The sequence below is a fragment of the Macrobrachium rosenbergii genome, chromosome 7, assembly GCF_040412425.1.
Source record: "Macrobrachium rosenbergii isolate ZJJX-2024 chromosome 7, ASM4041242v1, whole genome shotgun sequence".
NCBI classification, from domain to species: domain Eukaryota; kingdom Metazoa; phylum Arthropoda; class Malacostraca; order Decapoda; family Palaemonidae; genus Macrobrachium; species Macrobrachium rosenbergii.
Genome location: NC_089747.1, coordinates 51,467,668 through 51,475,694, shown reverse-complemented (window position 1 = coordinate 51,475,694; position 8,027 = coordinate 51,467,668).

The following is an 8,027-nucleotide window of genomic DNA, read 5'->3' as shown; positions in this document are numbered from 1 at the left end:
CAGACGGAAAAATAGTTTTATGTACCATCTCGTGGTTTTACGGATACACTTCACAGAACTAATAAGCATGTCGTTCTTGGTCCACAATCCGCATTTTCTTATTATAGTCAACAACGCATGCAGGTTTTGCACAAATTCCCCTGGTCGACACCTTTTTTCACAGTCTACCATTATATTTTCATGTACTGAAGATAACATATACACTGTCCTGTTATCCTGCCATTTTAAACCTAATATTCCATTGCAGTTTTGAGACGAAATCTCAGATTTGTTCACATCAGGAAATTTAGGCATAAATTTCCTATTTTTCCGGACTGTTCCACATGCTCCTGTTTCGTTGTCGCCCAAATACTTGAGCAGTTTTGGGCTACAATACCAATTATCGAAATACAGGATGTGATGTTTTCCGAGATGCGAGGCCATAAATGTTTTTACCACAGAACCAGATACCCCTAGATCCTCATCTACCAATATCTCTGTATCTTTTCCAGTATAGATTATAAAATCGACAATATAATCCGTTTTGGCATCACAAAGTTCAAATATTTTCACTCCAAATCGACTTCTTTTATCTGGAATGTACTGCTTGAAACTTAGCCTTCCCTTCCATAACATTAAACTTTCATCTATGCATAAATCCTGGAAAGGTTGAAATTTTTCCCGGAATTTTCTACGCACACTGTCGAGCATGGGTTTAATTTTTTTTTAGTTTATTATCTGGGCTTGTTTCCTGTGAATTATCAACGAAATGTAGAACCCGTAGAATTTGAAGAAATCTGTCCCTTGCCATCAGCCTTCTCACTCCTTTTGTCTCGAATGTCTCAAGCGTAGTCCAGTAATCTACGATGCGATGTTTACTTATATGCGACATGATCATAATCACACAAAAGGAACCGTATCATTTTCCTCCACAGTAACCTGAGCAAAGTTTCCCAAATACTTTGGCACTGCATCTCCTAGCGTATCAACAAGGAATCTCTGATAACGGTTTGTCTCTTCAGCAATCAGCCCCATAAATTCGTTGTCGAAAAATTCAAAAAAATAGTCTACTTCCTTTGAATTTTCATTCACATTACATTTCGACGTAATGCCACTGCCACTGCTGTCAAATATGAAATCTCTGGGCTGGAAATTGCTGGCAGCCCACTCCCACTCATCACCTGGGTCACTTCGCTGTCTCCGCCTTCTTTTGACACCTTGGCTTTCATTTGTAGGTGGCAGATTTTCGTCATTTTCACTGTCGGTTGATATTTCATCACTGTCTCTTGTACCAGGACCCTAATTATCCATTTCATTTCCTTCTAAATCCGATTCATTTTCATATCCAGAAAATGAGTCGAGAAGGTCTATAAAATAGTTATCCTCGTCGAGAGCTCTTCTCTCGATCTGCCGGCGGTCAACTCGAGGATGTCGTAAGTTTGACCCCTCCTCCTGTGACATCTTGATGAAGACTAATGAATTTTAGGAAACACGTGAATTTATATGAATTCACTGTATGGCAACTGACAGACTGTTACCATATCAAGAAAAAGAGGCCAGTATTTCAATCATCAGTCCTTCACATAAAAGGAAATTACCGGTGCTCGTATACGACACAACAGTGTTCCGGGCCAGTTTATTAAATGCGTCGTATACGTTACAACCGAAATCAAAGGGTTAAGGAAGGTAATACGCGTGTATTCGCATTGAGTATTACTGTTTGGTGTCCCCTGAAATGCTGCAATAATCACTGTATGGATGATGTAAATCCGTGGAACCATGCAATGAATACTTTAAAGAAAAGACGATCTTTCAACAACAACAAGAGTTTCATTTCGCAAACAAAAGATGTAGGAAAGGCTTCTTCCTTCGTTTACTCCCAGAAATACTGAGTTAGTCATAGTAATCCATAATGGTGTAATGATGACGAATTAACAAATGGCTGTCTGTAATTATCTTTTACCACTTTTCTTTCAATATCTAATTTTCCTCTCTCTCTCTCTCTCTCTCTCTCTCTCTCTCTCTCTCTCTCAGAAAAGAAATTTAAGAGCACAACACTCATCTTTCAAAAGAATGATTGTAATTTGGCTTACGTCAAGTCAGAAAAAGGAGTTTAATTCCTTAATAATTCAGTATATTAAAAACTTATTTATTTCTCCGTTAACGTAACACATGCACAGTTTCTATTTTTAATCAAAGTGGGTAACAACTTAAGCATTCTTTTTGCTATTACGATCATTGTAAGTGTACCCAAAAATAAAGGTAATATAAGGGAGTGTTTCGATGTCAGGTTCATTCTGAAGGCTCGAATAAAGGTGGTATCTTCGATCTTCAATCTTTTTCTTCTTCTTCTTCTCTTATTATTATTATTATTATTATTATTATTATTATTATTATTATTATTATTATTATTATTATTATTATTATTATTATTATCAGACTTAATATAAACACTAACTTCCCAAATTCTCTGAGTTCAACGTACCAGCGATAAAATATATTTAAAAAAATTATTTTGAGGATTTTGTTTCTCATGTTTCACATCTAGAATTGTCATCTCCCCACCCCAGCCCCAAAAGAAAAAGAAAACCGGTGGAGTAAAACTGCAACTTGAAATGCAGAATCCGCACTAATCATTCTACAAATTTTTGCCAACTGCACGGAACTCGAAAGTGTCCATTTCGACATTTTTACCTAATTCTTAAGTGACCTTTAGCAATTACTAAATACATTTCCGTAATTCACCAGCAGCAATTCGTACGAATAAAGTTTGTGAAGATGCATCATTTCTGGCGAGGGCTGTAAAAAAAAGCTAAATGGTTTTGAGAAAATAGAGGAGTCTTCTTACGTGGAAAATGACATTTTAACTTGATTTTGCTATATTCTGGTTTAAGGTATTCTGATGTAAAAGAAAAGATATATATATATATATATATATATATATATATTATATATATATATATATATATATATAATATATCAAATATATATATATATATATATTTTACTTTGTTTATTATTTTCTACCAACTTGGCGTTCTTCATAATCAGTCAAGAAAACAAACATATTATTTTACTTCGATTAAACTGTCACCTACATCTTCCCTTTGTCGTGACTTTTCAATAACACCATATCATTTACCTCCACTGTGTTACGACACTCATCTATCGATACTGTATCATATCATTGATTTGATTTTGAAGGTTCCTCATACTAATAATCAATGTATTCACAAAGACATAATCATCAAATGGAAGAGAATGATTAAAATGCGGATTTTTTAAAATCTCTCTTTCCATTTCATAGTGAAGGTGTGGTTACTGAAACTTGTTCTACAACTAGCCTACGGCTATTATTCATATTATTATTATTATTATTATTATTATTATTATTATTATTATTATTATTATTATTATTATTACTGCAGGAAAATGGCTTTTTAAATCACAAAGACAGTACCATAAAAAAATCTTTCGGGTCCCATTAAATTAACTGGTAAATTAAATAACATAATGCTACAATATATAAACAGATAATATATATAATATATATATATATATACATACACACACACACACATATATATATATATATATATATATATATATATATATATATATATATATATAGGCTATATATATATATACTATATATATTATGCATGTGTGTGTCTGTGCGTATTAGGGTAGATGTGGTGTGGCAGTTTAATAAAATTCTATCAGGTGACTTCCAATATTTCTGTAGATAACAACACCGATAGAGAGAGAGAGAGAGAGAGAGTTGGAAGAGAGAGAGAGAGAGAGAGAGAGAGAGAGAAGAGAGAGAGGAGAGAGCTAACCAAAAGTGTGCAAGCACTGACTCCGGACTGAAGAAAACTCCCGCTTTAATGAATCACACTAATAAAGTTATTTTCCTTGTCTCTCCCTTCAGAGGAATCCTTTTGAAAACGTTCTGCGGGTGTGGAGTCATCACCGAATCAATGATAGCTATTCAAATCAAAGAGGACAAGTGCATTGCACATGATCAAAAATTCAGTTACAATACGCAACTCTGCTGGGTAGATTTTTGGTCTAATAACGGCGATACTTCCACTGATCGGAATGAGGAAAGGTAAATTACTGAATGCTATTTTGGTTTATGTATTCAAATGAAGAAATGCACTACCGTCCATTTTGACTTGCAGACGAAATTTACTTAGTGGCTATGTCAGTCGTGGTTCCGTGCTTCTCATTCACATATTGCTGCATCAGATAAAAGTAATTCACGTCACCTCAACACGTAACATCGAAGGAGAATATCACAGAGTTTATGATAATGTGACGGCCACTGGAAATGATGCTTGGCCGCGCGAGGTCACCATATAAAAGATTTATTTTTTTTTTTCTCTCTGATTTGCTTCTGTTTTTCTTTTCTCTTATTTTTGTTTATTTTCAAGGGTGCATCAGAAAATTAAAATGGTAATTATCTCCAATCATCGTTAACTGGCTGATTGATTAAATGATTGCCATGGTGTTTGTTAGAGAGAGAGAGAGAGAGAGAGAGAGAGAGAGAGAGAGAGAGAGAGAGAGAGAGAGAGAGAGAGAGAGTTGGAGATGTAAGTCACAGTAAGCTTTACACTAAATTTAGGCTTTTTTACAATATTGGATCTATACAGTTTCTGTTATTCATTTGGTGAAATCGCAATGAAAACTTGCCTTTTCATGTGGGCAATGAAGTTTAATTGATAAAATATCCATGTATAGTGAAATCCGGACAAAGAATATCCTTACTTTTTATATACACCTTAAACTATATGTAAATTATTTTCGATTTAACTATTCAAAGAAATGCGTTGATGTATCTGGATAGTTTTCTCAAGTGCAATTTAATCAAGATTAAGATATTAACTTTCCTCTGGCTGCATAAGCCCTTAGGCATCCCATTGAGTTTAATAATAAGAATTTGACGTTCTACAGTAAGATATTTAGAAATGAAAGCCATTCCAATCAATAATTATTCAAGACCAGTATCCCTGACGACGTAAAAACCTATTTCGATATGAAACAATAATGAAATCTGGAATTTATCCAATGAAATAACCAATTTCCATACATAAATACCCGTTGAAATTACCTGAAATTACATATTCAGAGAAATTACGATTAAAAATTCACCCTATGCTTTTATTCCTCTTATATTTTGATATGAAGAGAGAATATTGTTATATTATTATAAAACACCGTCCTTCCTAATGAACTGATGCTTAATTACTGAAGAAGACCATAGGAATATTTCCTCTTACAAATAGAAAGGGTGTTCTTTTCCTATCAAAGTGTAGACATTATGGTAAGATGGACGGAAAAAAAATCGTCTTTTAGTTACATTTGATTCACTGTTTTCACGACTTTCATGAATGCCTTTGTCATCTTTTTTTACTTACAATCATCTACGTATGAATCCATTACTCCAGAAATATGTAATGCACAACTTCAAACGGAATTCAGGTATCCAGTCATCAAACGCTGGAGAAAAATTTTGTGTTAACAATAACGGTATGCTCCGACTCTATTATGGTTGAAAACTCCTTTTAATGCTAAGAATTGTTCTTCTGACTTAAGCGATTCCGCACCATGTTTCCGGAGACACTTTCTGAGGAATATTTATCTTCGAAAGTAATGTTATATTTCACTACCGTAAGCAGGCCAGCCCCTCTATGCACCATGTTTCTAGTGTACCGTTATAAGGTGTGAAAAAAGGCAAAACAGGAAAATAGGTCTGTGCGTCGCGTCGGTAGCTTCTATGGTAAGGTGAAGGTATTCTGGATGATGTTCATGCTCAGTGATGGTGACTGTGATGATCTCTCCCGGCAACAGAACTTGGTGATAGTGTTGTTCTCGAGCAAGGCACTGTCATAACTGATAAGGGGAAAGAAGAAAGCAGTGATAGTAAAAAGAGGGAAAAGGGAAAAGCTAAAAGGACGGCTAGTAGTGTAAAAAAAAAGAAGGGAAAAGGAAAGCTTTATAATAAGAATATACTGACCGGCAGCAAATGACTAGGTGCATCCCCGTAACAGTGAGTAATAAAGAATGCGCCAATCCATCCTTGCACCACCAGCAGCCCTGTATGTTCTGGCAAGTGTGCCGTCCCCATCAGTTTTGAAACCAGGCCATATGTATGTATTTATATATATGTATATATATGTACACATGTATATACTGTATATACATAATATATATACATATATATATATATAAATATATATATATATATATATATATATATATATATATATATATATATATTTACATACATATTTATATATATGTATATGTATATATATATATGTATATATATGTATACATATATATATATTTATGTACTGTATATATATACATATATATATGTATATATAAAATATAAAAATATATATATATATATATATATATATATATATATATATATATATATATATATGTATGTATGTATATATATATATATATATATATATATATATATATATATATATATATATATATATATATATATATATATATAAATAAAATCATCAATGAACCAGGACACACAGATATACAAGCTGACTTTATTCCAACGTTTCGTAATTATCGATTTAATTACATCATCAGGGCTGTTAAAATAAAAATAAAATTCTTTGTAAAATCATAAAGCTAAAAATAAAGGCTAAAAATTATTCATACAAAAATTTCAGAAATGTACCCAATCATTAAAATTAAAGAACACAATTTTTTTTAAATCATACATTAAAATGAAGGTAACAGAATATACAGTAAACTAAAATTGAAAACTGTCCGTGAAAGGGGTTACAGAACAAAAGATTAAGGACCGACCTAGAGGAGTGACAGCTTTAAACTAACGTAAACATAAATAGAAAGAACACAAGTCAGGATAAATACAGAGGAGAGGAGGACGTGTGAGTGTTTAACGACGGAGAAAGTTGTTTGATGAAAAGTGATTCCAGAATAACAAGGTCTTGAGGGTTGGTGGTATGGCCTAAAATGTAGAAGTCTTTATTATCAAAGTGTGTTTTACAAATTTTTGAGTGATTTCTGATATTGGAATGTTCCGGGTTTGAAATTCTGCTACCTGCAGGAAGCACCATACATATATATATATATATATATATATATATATATATATATATATATATATATATATATATATATCATATATATATATATATATATATATATTATATTATATATAAATATATATATATATATATATATATATATATATATATATATATATATGATATATTGTATTCAGTATATGATTATTAATGCCCCACAAAAATATTTATAAAAATAGTTAGGAAAACATGCAAACCAAGAACGTGGAAATGAAATATGCTTTGTAATTTAAGCTCTAGTTATTGCTGAAGGACAACTGTTCTCTAGAAAGCTCAGTATAATAATGCTCTTGATACATATGTTTGACAACCTACTATACATGCACGTGCACACCCCCCACACAAACAATAGGGTTTTTCTTTAAAAAGAACTAAGACTAATTAGAAAAATCTAACCTTCTTAACAAAGCTTAGAGATTACACAAACGACAATCAGGGTGTTTCATTTATCAGAAAATTTCGACACCAATCAAATTACGCTTTCATACAAATGCAGAAATAAATTTACCGGTAAACACAAAAGAGAGCGAGGATCGCTGGACAAAAGATTATGATGACAATAGCAGAAAATAACCCACCTGTTGCACAATCTCTTCAATATCATATTGATATCACGGCTATGGCAGTATGAGTTAAATTCATAATTATCAAAAAGTAAAAATTTATGCTCTTCCACTACTGAAAAGTCAGTATTTTGTTGTTTTGGTCTCATTTATTTTATGGAAAAAAATCATAAATATCATTCCGATGTGCCTATCAAAACGAGAATCTGTCACCAGCAATTAATTACACTGGTACTACTGAAGGGACGAAAAACTGTTGCTATTAAAATCAATGGGGAAAAATATCAAAGGTATTTTTATTGGATTCATATCACGAAATAAAAAAAATACATAAAAA